The 14,995-nt window shown below is 33.5% G+C and overlaps 1 pseudogene; it reads right to left on the bottom strand.

Annotated features, from left to right (window-relative positions):
- Positions 1-13,825: 13,825 nt before the first annotated feature.
- On the bottom strand, positions 13,826-14,419 carry LOC127538152 (60S ribosomal protein L14-like; annotated as a pseudogene).
- Between the last annotated feature and the right edge of the window lie 576 nt (positions 14,420-14,995).

Here is a 14,995-nt window from a genome sequence, read left to right as displayed (position 1 = left end):
CATAAAGAATGATATTATAAACAAATTAGAAGAACATAGAATAGTTTACCTCTCAGATTTGTGGAGGAGGAATTTGTGACCAAAGAAGAACTGGAACTCATAATTGAACACCAAATAGAGTTAAAAAGTTTTTGTACAAAAAAACTAATGCAGACAAGATCAGAAGGGAAGCAATAAATTGGGAAATCATTTTTACATTTAAGAGTTCTGTTAAAGGCCCCATTTAAAAAATATATAGAGAATTGACTCAAATTTATAAGAATTCAAGCCATTCTCCAACTGACAAATAGTCAAAGCATATGAAAAATTTTCAAATGAAGAAATTAAAACCATTTCTAATTGTATGAGAAGGTGCTCTAAATCACTATTGATCAGAGAAATGCAAATTAAGACAACTCTCAGATACTATTATACACTTCTCAGATTGGTTAAGATGACAGGAAAAAGTAATGATGAATGTTGGAGAGGATATGGGAAAACTGGGATACTAATACATTATTGGTGGAACTGTGAATGGATCCAGCCATTCTAGAGAGCAATTTGGAACTATGTTTAAAAAGTTATCAAACTGTGCATATCCTTTGATCCAGCAGTGTTTTTATTGGGCCTATATTCCAAAGAGATCTTAAAGGAGAGAAAGGGATCTGCATGTGCAAAAATGTTTGTGGCAGCCCTTTTTGTAGTGGCAAGAAACTGGAAACTGAGTGAATGCCCATCAGTTGGAGATGGCTGAAAAAGTTCTGCTATGTTATGGAATATTATTGTTCTATAAGAAATGATCAGCAGGATGATTTCAGAAAGGCATGGAGAGACCTACATGAACTGATGCTGAATGAAATGGGCGGATCACTTACTGTACACAGCAACATCAATATTATACGATGATCAATTCTGATGAACATGACTCTTTCCAACAATGAGATGATTGATGCAAGTTCCAATGATCTTGTGATGAAGAGAGCCATTGACACCCAGAAAAAGGATTGTGGGAACTGAATGTGGATCACAACATAACATTCTTACTTCTTTTGTTGTTAACTTGCATTCTGCTTTCTTACTCATTTACTTTCCTTTTTGATCTGATTTTTCTTGTGCAGCAAGAGATTGTATAAATATGTTTACACATAGTGGATTTAACATATATTTTAACATGTTTAATATATATTGGACTGCTTGCCATATGGGGAGAGGGTGTGGTGAAGGAGGGGAAAATCTGAAACACCTTAATAATAATTGAGGACTGCCAAAAAAGCTTTTGTTTATAGTTATTGGTATTTACTGTCTTAGAAATTAAAAAGTCTTAGTACTGTTTTGAAAACAGTTTTGACTTTACAGAGATCCTGAGGTTGCTAGACTATACTTTGAGAATGCTTTATGGAATGATCCCTATAAACCTATTTCCATGAAAGCTCAATGTGGTGCAATGCAAGCTAAATATAGAACATATGGTTGAAGAAAGTGAGATTTTACTCATTCATGTAAACAGAAAAAAGAAAAGCTAATTATGGATAATAAATTATCAGAAAAAGGAAGTGTTATTTATTTTATATGTGAAGAAATAAAGGCAAGTGCACCCCACACCAGCAGGAGCTCAGAGCCTGGATTAAAGGAGAAGTTTCTACTATTTTAGTAGAGGAAAAAGGCAGAACTTTCATCAAAGCAATTATAAAAGGGAGGGAGAGTCAAACAGACAAACTAAAACAGAGAGATAGAGAAACACATAGAGACAGAGACAAGGACAGAGAAAGAGACACACAGAGAGAATCCTCATTGGCTTTTTAGCACTACTGACTGGGGAGCTGGAAAAACCACACAGTACATAAAGCTTTTTTAGGAAACAGGGAAATCCTAAAGAGTGGTCTTTTTCAAGTTTAGGGGAAAACTGTTTTTAAGGAATGGCTAAGTTTTTTTATGTATGTAATGTAGGGCTGGAAGAAAACAAAACTGTTTCTTCTGACTCCAGATAATTAATATCATCACAAAGGGAGCAGATAACAGAGGTCATAGATATTAATATGTTATGAAGTACAAAGACTTGTTCATTCCTTGCTATCTTTTTATAAACTACAAGGCAAAATTCTCTTTCTGATTTGGAAAGACAGCTAGCCATATGAAGACTGGTTGTGATCCCTCAAACCTTTAAAAAGTTAAACCTGTCACATTTGCCTTAGGGGATTGTTGACTACTTTAAGAAGTTCTGAAAACTAAGGAATTCTAGACATGGGCATTACTGTGATGATGCATGAATTCTTTGCCTCTGCAAGAGGGCAGTAGGGAGAAAAAAGGATTTTTTTTCCCTTATAAAATTTTATTTTTTCCCTTTTGTTTTTACACAGTACAAATTCAGCTTTTTCCTTCATTATTTTTCCTTTTCACTCTCAGAGAACCATTCTTTTTAATTGAGATTATTTTTAGAAAAAGAAAAACAAAACAAAACAAAACAAAAAGAAGCGTAACCAATGAATAATGATAGTAATAATAATAAACATTTATGTATAAAATATTCCACACCTGTGGACTGCTCCTCTGCCACTTCTACAAAGAAATAGGAAGAGAGGGGCAGCTAGGTGACACAATGCATAGAGCACCAGCCCTGAAATCAGGAAGACTTGAGTTCAAATGTGACTTCAGACACTTAGTTGTATGATCCTGGGCAAGTCACTTAACCCCAATTGCCTCAGCAAAACAAAAGTAGGAAGAGGTGTTTTATGTCTTTGGGGGGAAGGGGTCAAGCTAATTCCTTGTTATTTAGCACATCACTTTTTATGGTTTTATGATTGTTCTATCCATTTACACTGTTATAATTTTCTTGAATATTGTTTTCTTGGCTCTGCTTACTTAATTTTGTATTATATATAATTAAGTAGCAATTCATTTTTTCCCACAGTTACATGTCAAGAAATTTTTAGAATTCATTTTAACAAGATTTTGAATTCCAATTTTTCCCCTTTCCTTCCCTCCTCTCTTCCAAAGATGGTAGGTAGTTTGATATAATTTATATATGTATTACCATGTAAAACATATTTCCATATCAGTCATAATTGTGAAAGAAAAAATGGAAGATGCCTATCCATACCAGATCTAAAATTATATTGTAAAGCAGCAGATATCAAAACCATTTGGTACTGGCTAAGAAATAAAGTATTGGATCAGTAGAATAAGTCAGGTGCATAAGATACAATAGTCAATGACTATAGTAATCCATTCTTTGATAGCTCAAAGACTCCAGCTTCTGGGATAAGAGTTTACTATATGACAAAAATTGCTGGAAAAATTGGAAAATAATGTGGCAGAAACAAGACAATGACCAACAATTAAGATATGGTCAAAATGGATTGATGATTTAGACATAAAGGTGATACTATAAGCAAATTAGGAAACAAAAGGATAGCCAACTTCTCAGATCTGTGGAAAAGGGAGGAATATGTGGCCAAAGAAAATTTAGAGAACATTATGAAATGCAAGATGAACAACTTTGATTATATTGAATTAAAAGTTTTTTTCACAAACAAATGCAGCCAAGATTAGAAGGGAAGCAGAATGCTATGGGAAAAATTTTTTTACAACCAATGTTTTTGATAAAGGCCTCATTTGGAAAATATATATAGAATTAAGGTAAATTTATTAGAATGCAAGTTATTCCTCAATTGATAGTCAAAGGTTATGAATTAAAATATGAAAATTTATGAAATATGAATTTCATATAAAGAAATTAAAGCCATTTCTAGTCATATGAAAAAATGCACTATATCACTATTGACTAGAGAAATACAAACTAAGACAACTTTGAGGTACTCTTTGATTAACTAAGATGAAAGGAAAAGATAATGATAAATGTTGGAGGGGATGTGGGAAAACTGAGACATTAATGCATTATTGGTAGAGTTATGAAATGATCTAATCATTCTGGAGAGCAAAAACCTTGCAAAACCTTGTGTTCCAAATTTTTTCTCCCTCCCTTCTCCCCATCCCATCCCCTAGATAGCAAGTAATTAATATATGTTAAACATGTGCAATTCTTCTATACATTTTTCACAATTATCAAGCAGCAACAAGAAAAATCAGATCAAAAAGGGAAAAAAAATGAGAAAGAAAACTAAAAGCAAACAAACAACAACAAAAAGGTGAAAATACTATGTTGTGATCCACATTCAGTCTCCACAGTCCTCCTTCTGGGAAGCAGATGGCTCTCTATCACTAATATATTGGAATCCTGAATCACCTCATTGTTGAAAAGAGCCATGTCTATCAGAATTGATTATTGCATAATTTTATTGTTGTTGTATGTGATGTTTTCTTGGTTTCACTCACTTCACTTAGAATCAGTTCATGTAAGTCTCTCCAGACCTTTCTGAAATCATTCTGTTGGTTGTTTCTTATAGAACAATAATAAAATAAAATATTATTGAAATTTTAAAAAGAAAGAAATAGATCAAAGCCATGAAAAAGAAAAAAGTAAGGGAAAAATTACTACACGTGCATCCAGAGTCTATCAGTTCTTTATCTAGATATGAATAACATTTTCCTTTGTGATCCCTTTGTACTTGTCTTGGATCATTGTATTGCTAAGAAAAGCTGAGTCTTTTATACTCAGTCATCATAATTTTGCTGATCCTATGTACAGTGTTTTCCTAGGTCTGCTTATTCCATTTTGTATTATTTTGTACATGCCTTTCCAGGTGTTTTTGAAATCTGCCTGTTCATCATATCTTATCACATAGTACTATTCTATTACATTCACATACCACAGTTTGTTCAGCCATATCCCACTTGATGGGTATTCCCTCAATTTCCATTTCTTTACCACCATGAAAAGAGATTCTGTGAATATTTAATAGATCCTTTTCTATTTGTTTTTTTTTTTCATGATCTCTTTGAGATACAGACCTTGTATTGATATTATTGGATCAAAGGGTATGCACAGATTGGTTGCCCTTTGGGCATAGTTCCAAATTGCTCTCTAGAATGCTTGAATCAGTTCACAACTCTAGCAATTGTGCTCTACTATTCCAATGTTCCTATACCTTCTCCAATATTTATTACTTTTCTTTTTTTGTCATATTGAACAATCTATCATGCATGAGGTATTTTCTTGTTTTAGTTTGCATTTCTCTAATCAAAAATGATTCAGAGCACTTCTTCATATGCCTATAAATAACTTTGGTTTTATCAGAAAAAAAGCTTGTTCTTATACTTTGACTATCAATTGAAGAATGGCTCATATTCATATAAAATTTGACTCAGTTCTCTTCTTTATATCTTTGAAAAGTGAGACTTTTATCATAGATGCTTGTAAAAATTATTTCCCAGTTTTCTGCTTTCCTTCTAATTTTGGTTGCATAGGTTTTGTTTGTGCAAAAGTTTTTTTAATTTAACATAATCAAAATTATTTGTTTTGTATTTTGTAATGCTCTCTATCTCTTATTTGGTTTTGAATTCTTCCCCTTTCCATAGATCTGATACATAGACTATTTCTTGCTCTTCTAATTTGATTATCATGTTATCCTTTATATCTAAATCATTCACCCATTTTGACATTATCTTGGTACATGGTGTGGTGTTGTTCTACATCTAGCTTCTTATTATTTTCCAATTTTTCTAGCAGTTTTTGTCAAATAGTGAGTTCTTATCCTAGAAGTTGTGTTCTTTGGGTTTATCAAACACTAGGTTACTATGATAATTGGCTACTGTGTCTTATGTTCTGAGTCTATTGCACTGATTCCACCACTCTATTTCTTACCAAGTACCAGAGAGTTATGATGATTACTGCTTTATAATATACTGTGAGATGTGAGCCATCTTCCTTTGCATTTTTGCCTATTAATTCCTTTGATATTCTTGACCTTTTCTTCTTCCAGATGAATTTTGTTGCTGTTTTCTAGCCCCATCAAATAATTTTTTGGCCCTGAATAATTAATTAGCTTAGGTAGAATGTTGTTTTTATTATATAGGCCCTGCCTACTCCTGATCAATTGATTTTTTCCAATTGTTTTGATCTGTCTTTATTATATGAAAAGTGTTTTGTAATTGTGTTCAAATAGTTTCTGGGTTTGTCTTGGTAAGTAAGTAGACCCTTCAGTATTTTATATTGATTAAAGTTATTTTAAATGGAATTGTTCTTTCTATCTCTTGCAGCTGGATATTGTTGATCATATAAAGAAATGCTGATGATTTATGTAGTTTATCTTACAACTTCGCTAAAATTGTTAATTGTTTCAAATAATTTTTTATTATCTGAATAATGTATTTCTCTAAGTATATCTTCATTTCATCTGCCAACAGTGATAGTTTTGTTTCCTCAGTGACTATTCTAATTCCTTTTATTTCTTTTTATTTCTCTTGGTGCTTTAGTTAATATTTCTAGCACTATATCAAATAGAGGTGGTAATAATAGCCAGCCCTTCCTCCACTCCTGATTTTATTGCAATTTTTTTTAGCTTATAACTTTTACAGATAATGCTTGGTTATGGTTTTAGATAGATATTGCTTATCATTTTAAGGAATGCTCTCTAGTGATTTTAATAGGAATTAATTTTGCATTTTGTCAAAACTTTTTTCAAAATCTATTGTGATAATCTTATTATTTATATTTTTATATATGGTCCTTTAAGTTGATACTTTTCATAATATTTAACCAAGCCTGCATTCCTGGTATAAACTTGGTTATGGTGTAGAGTCCTTGTAATAGATTACTGTAATCACTCTGCTGCTGTTTTATTCAAAATTTTTGCATCAATATTCATTAGAGAAATTGGTCTATAATTTTATTTCTCTGTTTTACCTCTTTCTGATTTAGGTGTCAGTATCAGGAGAGTTGATTATCAATCCTCTCTTGAATTGAATTCAAGAGAGGAATAACTTTGATAATCAGAAGTTGAATTGTGGAAAGGAAATGAACTGGGGAATTCAATTAACTGCAGAACTGGGATAGAACATATTGAGGATTCCATAAGAAGAGAAAAGGCTTCAAAATACCAACAATAGGAATTGCCTTGGCCACATCAGTCAATAAGAATTTATTAAAGATCTATTATGTGCCCTTTCTGTACTAAGGACCTAGAATACAGATAATTGTCCTTGCCCTCAAGAAATTACAATATAATGGAGGAAGACAACATACAAAGGAAAGTTGAAAGAAGGAGGGAAATGATAGAGTCTAGGTTAAAAGAATGCAGCTTGATGGGAAATGAAGAGATTCCTGATCTGAAAGCCCTCTTTAAGTGGAGGGTTTGGGAAGAATTCTTCGCTCTGCTCTCCAGTCCTCTAATCAGAGGGGCAGAGGATCTTGAAAGTTCTGATTGTACATTCTCTCCATTTGTACTGATTATTTTTTAATGCTAAACTGGAAGCTATTTTCCTATTAATATTGTAGCTATTTTGAGGAGAGTATTCCTCAGGTTTATGGGGGAAGGCAATGCCATGTAGATAAAATAATGTTCTTACTAGTTGTTGTGAAGCCATTTCAGTCATTTCTGACTTTTGTGACCTCATTTGGGGTTTTCTTGGCAAAAGTAGCTTGTAATTTCCTTCTCCAGCTTATTCTATACACAAGAAACTAAAGCAAATATGATTAAGTGTTTTGCCCCTATTCTTACCATGCTGTCTTATTGAACTCCTTTGAGCCTCATTTTGTGGATAGTTTGTCTATTATAGGTAAACTTACTTGTGAAGCCCTATAATTTTAGGAGTAAGGGATCCATAGCATAGTCCTTTTAACCTGGGATAAATCACACCCTTTGGGTCTGAGTCTTCAAGCTTGTGAGTGGAAAATTGACACAAGGTGCTCCACATATATAATCTGAGACTCACAATTCAGAAAAGTTGCTCATCAGAGCTGACTACCAGGTGGCATTCTCCCTCTCCTCCCACCTTCCCAAATCTACATTCTCTTATAGTGGTAGTTAGGTGATTCAGTGGATGGAGTGCCAGGTCTATATTCAGAAGTCTCATCTTCCCTGAGTTTAAATCTGGCCTCACCAGCTGTGTGAACATGGGCAAATCACTTAATCCTGTTTACCTCAATTTCTTCATCTGTAAAATAAATTAGAGAAGGAAATGTTAAACCACTCCAATATCTTTGCTAAGAAAACCCTAAATGGGGTCATGAAGAGCCAGACATAAGCAAAATGTCTGAACAACACACTAGCTCATGAAGAATTACTAGGTTATACAGATCATAGGGTCATAGATTTAGAACTGGAAGGAATCTAAGAAATCATCTAATATAATTAACTTCCCCACTCCATTTTACAGAAAGGAAAACTAAATGTGGTGAAGGATGAACTGACTAATAGCTAATAGCAGAGGCAGGATGAAAACACTGATCATCCTGTATCAATTCCAGTGCATTTTGAGAAAACAAGTATCTATATAAACAAAACAAAACAAAACATGGATCTTTGATGTATTGAAGTATGCTTGTATGTATAAATATAATCTGGAAATGGATAGCTAAAGATTAATTTCCAAAGAATTCTTAAAAATACCAACACTGATGTTACAGACTCTTGGTAACTTTTTTTTTGGGGGGGAGGGGTTGCTTTACTAGTTTTTCATGTAGTTACTGTTTTGAAGCTACTGTTTCTCAAATAAAAATCCTACAATCCAAAAGGAAAATGGGATCATGGGACTGAGCAGGGATCTCAGTGATCTATCTAGGACAACTTTCTCAGTTTACAGGTGAAAAAACTAAGATACATAAATCTGAAGTGATTTGACAAGGACATATATCAGATAGTTTTAGTAACTGCTGCTTTATAATATAATTTTAGATCTGGTACTCAGCTGGGTTTTTAAATGCAGTTTAGGTGAATCCACAAATCATTAAACTTTGTTATGTTTTAAAAGCAATTGGGGTAGAGTAGAGTAAAATAGAATAGAAATCTGTTTCCTGGGGAGAAAAATCCTTTCTCAATTTTTTGGCAGTGATTAATGATTTAGTTACATGACATATTACTATAATCCTGCTTTGATGCACAATAAAGTCCAATGCAATATTATGATGGTTAGGTTGGTTGTTTAGTAGTCTAATGCCTCTCCTCTCCCACACTTGTCTTTGGAACCTCTAAAATACTGAACTAGCTCTAACAATGTGTGTGTCAATTTCATTATCAATGTGGACATCCCTGGAAATATATTGCCAAGGCAAGTGAATTTATGTACAGTATTCAAAACTTCCATCATTTGCTGTAACTGATGGTTTCACATATAGATGATATGGTACTGGCTAATGAAGGATCTATGTTTTTTTGGTGTTAATTATTAGGCCAAAATTAGCACGAATAACAGAAAATTGATCCATAGTTTGTTATATCTCAGTTTCAGAGGCTGCATTGAATGCACAATTACCTGTAAACAAAAAATCATGCACCAGCACTTCCTCCACTTTAGTTTGGCTTGTAGCCTTTTCAAGTTGAAGAATTTACCATTAGTGCAGTAACAACATGGCTGAAAACATGCACGGGAGCAACTATACAGCCTTGTTTCACTCCATTGATGACTGGGAAAGCTCGAGATCATTGCCTGTTGTCCAGAACCTGGACAAGCATGACATCATGAAACTGACATACTATATTCATAAACTTCTTTGGGCCACCAAATTTTGACATAATTTTCCATAGTTAGGACTGATAGTCATACTTATTCATAACTGATAGTATCAAAGACCTTGGTGAGATGTATAAAACACAGAGTAAAGTCCAATCTTATATATATTCCATACACTGTGAAAAATGCTGAGGATACAATTAATAAAAAGAAAGATAGTCATTTTTCTCTTGGAGCTCACAATCTAATGGAAAGATTCAATACACAGAAGGAGACAGAAAACTAGGGGGAGATGGGGAAGGGAAGAGACCAGGGAGGCTATTGAGCTCAGTGAAATTGGAAATAAGCAGAGAAGCAAATGCAGAGAGAACAGTCCGGTTTCCTCTATAAAAGAAGACATTAGGAGGAGTTTAGTATGATACCCTCCAGTCCTTCAACTAGAGGGAAGAGGAGGCTGAGGGGATGGTGTCAGTCAAGTTTGAATTAGTACTATGGGGATGAACTTAACCAAAGCAAGACATCTTGTTCCATATGGCACTGAAATCAGTCAGGGTAGCATATTCAGAGGGAGTGACTTGGATTTCTCAAAGATCCACCAGTGGGAGATCAAGTTGGAAGCCTTGGCCTCTGACAAATAAGGACCATCATAATCTGGGAAAAGTTTATTGCCAGATTTCAGGTGGTGAATGTTAATAAAATACTTCATGAAAGTAGTTAATAAAGGGCTGGATTGCTGTTATTTGTGTTTGTCATGACTCACAGAATGAAACCACAAACTTCCTGAGGTACTAAAGAAGTGATAGGCTGCTATCTCAGAAAGTAAGCAATAAGGAGATAAAGTGTTAGACAGGATCTTCGATATTATCTGTTTCAATGACCTCATTTTATAGATGAGGAAACTGAAGTAAAGAGTAATTACCCAAGGAACTTGCCCAAGGATGCATAGGTAATAAGGGACAGAACTGGAATTTAAACTCAGGTCATCTCACTTTCACATTACTATTCTTTTGGCTACAATGTACTGTCTCTTAGATAACTCTTGATCAAGCAATCAGTAAATATTAAGTCCATATTATTTGCCAGGCACTGAACTAGGTGAAGCTTTAGGACTTATGCTAAATGTATGGATGATGACCTCAAGACTAATTTTACTGTTATTTTTAAAGGTCTGGGACTTCCAGATACCAGGTCAGAGTTTTGCTTTAATCTTTAAATTGCTCCCAGTAAGAAAGAATAGAGCAAGAATGGTAGGTTTGACAATCTCTAGTCAGTTTTAGCAAGGTTTTAGCAAAGTTCACTCTTCAGTTAGCTTGATCTCTTGATTGGACATCTGGACATCTTAGAAGGTACCAAATTCCCCTTTGAAAGCACTCTGACCATACAATCATAGGATCAGAGATTTAGAGATGGAAAGGACTTTTGAAATCATTTAGTTCCAAGTCCACATTTTATCAAGTAATTAATCAAAAATCCACAAGTTTTTACAATTTACAAAGTATTGTTCTGGGCTTCCGGGATACAAAGACAAAAATATGAATCAATTCTTGTCCTCAAGAATCTTACATTCTATCAAGCAATGTGTATACATAAAAGTAAATATGGTATAAATACAAAGTAATTAGAAAGGAAGGGCAAAAGTAGATGAGGAAACAGGCTTAGAGATGTTACTTGTTCAAAGTTACATAAATAGTAAGTGGCATCCAAAGCAATCCCAATAGACTTTGGACAGAAAATCCATCTGCATCCAGAAAAAGAAGTAAGGAGACTAAATGTAAATCAACACATGCTATGTTCACTTCTTCTTTTTTTTTTTTTCTGTTGTTTTTTTTTTTTTTTTAAATCTCTCCCATGGTTTTTCCCTTTTGCTCTGATTTTTTTCTCCCAAAATAATTCATAAAGTAATGTATATTAAAAATAAAAAAAAAATAGCAAGTGACAGAACTGGGTTTCACACTCAGGCCTTCTCATTTCGAATCCTGCTTTCTTTCTAATATAGCACTCTGGACCAAATCACCTCAAGAATTTCTTTCAGCTCTAAAATGCTATGAATATTAATAATCCAGAATATTAATCATTTTACAATATTTTATAAAAAAGAGCATAGCACAGTTTTTGTTCTATAACTTGGCATTATTAAATTTAAAATGGTTTATTTTGAACAATTCTGTGCTGATTAAATTGAACATTACACATTATTACTATTACTATTATTTGTTAGTAACATAATTTATATGATAAATTATAATAATCATATATAATTATTATAATCAATATAAAATATTAAATGAAATGTGCAATTATTAATACTAATAACATTATTAATGCTATCAGTACTATTTGCCTGATATGAAAAGTGTAGGAAACTATACTTGAAGGAAACTATAGTTAGTACAAGTTTTCATACTCATGACCTTGGAGCAAAGAGAAATTTGCCTGGCAAGGAGATTAAGCTTCCAATAACATCAGCCACCATCTCAGTTAACAAGACTAGTGTGGTTCAACCTTCACCTATAAAAAAGATTGAGTCTGACACATTAACTGCCAGCAACCATACAAAAGGGTAGTAAAACAGATAAAGCAGCCCCTCTTCCTGGTAAAAAGATTGAACAGGATATAGCAGATGTACTTCTACTAGCAAAGTCCTCTGAGGAAAAATCTCCTCTGTCCTTTTGAATCAACAACAGCATCTAATATTAGGTCCAAATTTGTCCTGAATTTCTTTGTCACCTAAAACCCTTGTGAAATTGTATTAGAGTTGGGTATCTTTTAGTCTGATGTTAGAAAAATTATTTAATGAAAAGAATAAAGAATAAATAGGCAGAGATGGAATCTATATGATATAGATGGGGCAGGGAAAGCAAATGTAATAGAATAAGTATACATTGTGGAAGGAGTTCGTGCAGATGGCAACATATTGTGAGGGACTTAAGGAATTGATTTTTCATCTGGTCTGAACAGCAGGAAGCTACCAAATAAGTGAAAAAAAATCACAGTTGTGACTACTATCTATAAAAATGACCATTGAAAAATTATTGATAACTGCTAGCCTATATAATTCCTTTGTCATTTTTGTGAAAACTGTCATGAGAATAATTATACTCCTAACAAAAGCATCCTTAATGAAAACGTGAGCAAGTAACAGGAAGATTTTTGTAAAAGAGGTTCTATAAAAATCATTTCTAAATTGTTTATATCCTTCGATCCAGTAAATGCACCATTGGGTCTACATTCCAATGATGTCAAAGGCAGAGAATGAAGTCCCATAAGTTAAACTATATTTCTAGCAGCAGTTAGTCAAAAATTGTTTATTAAATGTTTGCTATATGTCAGGCACCATGCAAAATTGTAGGGCTACATAGATAGGCAGAAGCCAATCTTGCAATTCAGGAAACTCCAGTAAAAGAGACAACATGCAGACAACTCTACAATGATAGCTTTTTATTTTCAAAATTACATGCAAAGATAGTTTTCAACATTCACCCTTGCAAAACTTTGTGTTCCATATTTTCCTTCCTTTTTCCCTACTATCTTTTCCCTTAGATGGCAAGTAATTTAATACAGATTAAACATGTGTATATTCTAAACATATTTTCATATTTATCATGCTGCACAAGAAAAATCAGATCAAAAAGGAAAAAATGAGAGGAAAAAACAAGCAAGCAAACAACAAAAATAACAATAAAGGTGAAATGGTGTGCTATGCACTCAGAATTCTTCATATACTGTCAAACATGGTCATTTTATTGATTTGTTTTCATTAACTGTTTTGTTTGTTTTGTTATGAAAATATTCTATAGGAGTAAAGGTGGGAAGAATTTTGGAAAGTTACAGTTATTTTATTTATTTATTTTTAAATAATAGCTTTTTTATTTTGAAAAATATATGCAAAGATAGTTTTCAACATTCACCCATGAAAAATCTTATGTTCCAAATTTTTCCCTCTCTTCCTCTCACTCCCTCCTCTAAATAGCAACTAATCCAATATATGTTAAGCATGTTTAATTCTTCTATAAATATTTTTGCAATTATATTTTTTTAAATAACTTTTTATTGACAGAACCCATGCCAGGGTAATTTTTTACAGCATTATCCCTTGCACTTACTTCTGTTCCGATTTTCCCCCCCCTCCCTTTACCTCCTCCCCCAGATGGCAAGCAGTCCTTTACATGTTGAATAGGTTACAGTATATCCTAGATACAATATATGTGTGCATAGTTATTTTAAAAAACTATCAATAAAACTTTTTTTGTATAAAAATAATCTTTATTTGATTTCTAGAAGTCTCATGTTTTTTGGCCCTTGGAACAACTGCTTTCTGGACTGGAGAAGTTTCCTGAGCTTGTGCTGTCTAAGCAGGTCCCTTTTGGGTAGGTCCCTTCTGAGCTGGGATCTTCTAACCTGGGGCTGCCATCTGGCTCTCAGTCTTCTTAGAGGGGATCTTCTTGGTGGAGATCTTTGATGCAAATAACCCAATAGGCAGCTGCCTTTTTAGGTGACCCTTTCTGGGTAATTGTCTTCTAAAGCTTCTTCACTTTGTGCCTGATAATTGTTTCTCATTTTCTTGCCTTTATGGCTTAATAACAGTTAAAATCTGTCATCTTGATTTTCCTTTCTCTGGCTTCAATCTCCTTGGCCTATCTTGTAGTTTTCCATTTTGCACTGATCTTTTTTCCCTCACAAATAGCCTAGACATACCTGTGAGGAGCACTTGTGGGGGAACCTGACAGCAAAGTCATTAAGTTGTATACATTTAAAAAGTCTTCACTTCATTTCCTGGCCCACTGACCAATAATATCCAAAATAGTTACCAGTTTGGCATGTGGCCCAAAGGAAATATATGTCACCTAGTTTCCACATAGCATTTGAATATCATGTTGGCAGTGCTGAGTGAGAAAGAAGGGCATGAATAGCTCAAGATATTTTTAAAATTTTATTTATTTATTTGTGTTCTGAGGCAATTGGGATTAAGTGACTTGCCTAGGGTTGTACAACTAGGAAGTGTTAAGTGTCTGGGGTCAGATTTGAATCCAAATCCTCCTGACTTCAGGACTGGTGCTCTATCCCCTGCATCAACTAGCTGCCGCTCAAAACATTTGTTTTAAAAAGAAAATATATTCTATAGCAGATTATACCTTTACAATCATATAAATTAATGCAAGTTGCAGAGAATATGAAGTTCCATTGCACTTGTTATTTTTTGACTACTTAAAAAGCATGTGTTTCAGTAAAGCAAAATGTATTCACAATTGTTTTCTTTCAACAAAGTATGTTTCTTGCATATATTATGACCAGAAAGATTTCTTGATAGATTCAATAATGTATAATTTTGTTCAATGACCTGACAACTAATATTAACTGAGGCATAAAACAGAGAAATTGATTATTAATGTCATGCAAGACACAGTACAGTCATTCTCAAAGAACATATCTAGATAGTGAAATCTTCCAG

Source organism: Antechinus flavipes, chromosome 5, assembly GCF_016432865.1.
Source record: "Antechinus flavipes isolate AdamAnt ecotype Samford, QLD, Australia chromosome 5, AdamAnt_v2, whole genome shotgun sequence".
NCBI classification, from domain to species: domain Eukaryota; kingdom Metazoa; phylum Chordata; class Mammalia; order Dasyuromorphia; family Dasyuridae; genus Antechinus; species Antechinus flavipes.
This window is presented reverse-complemented; position numbering and strand designations above follow the sequence as displayed.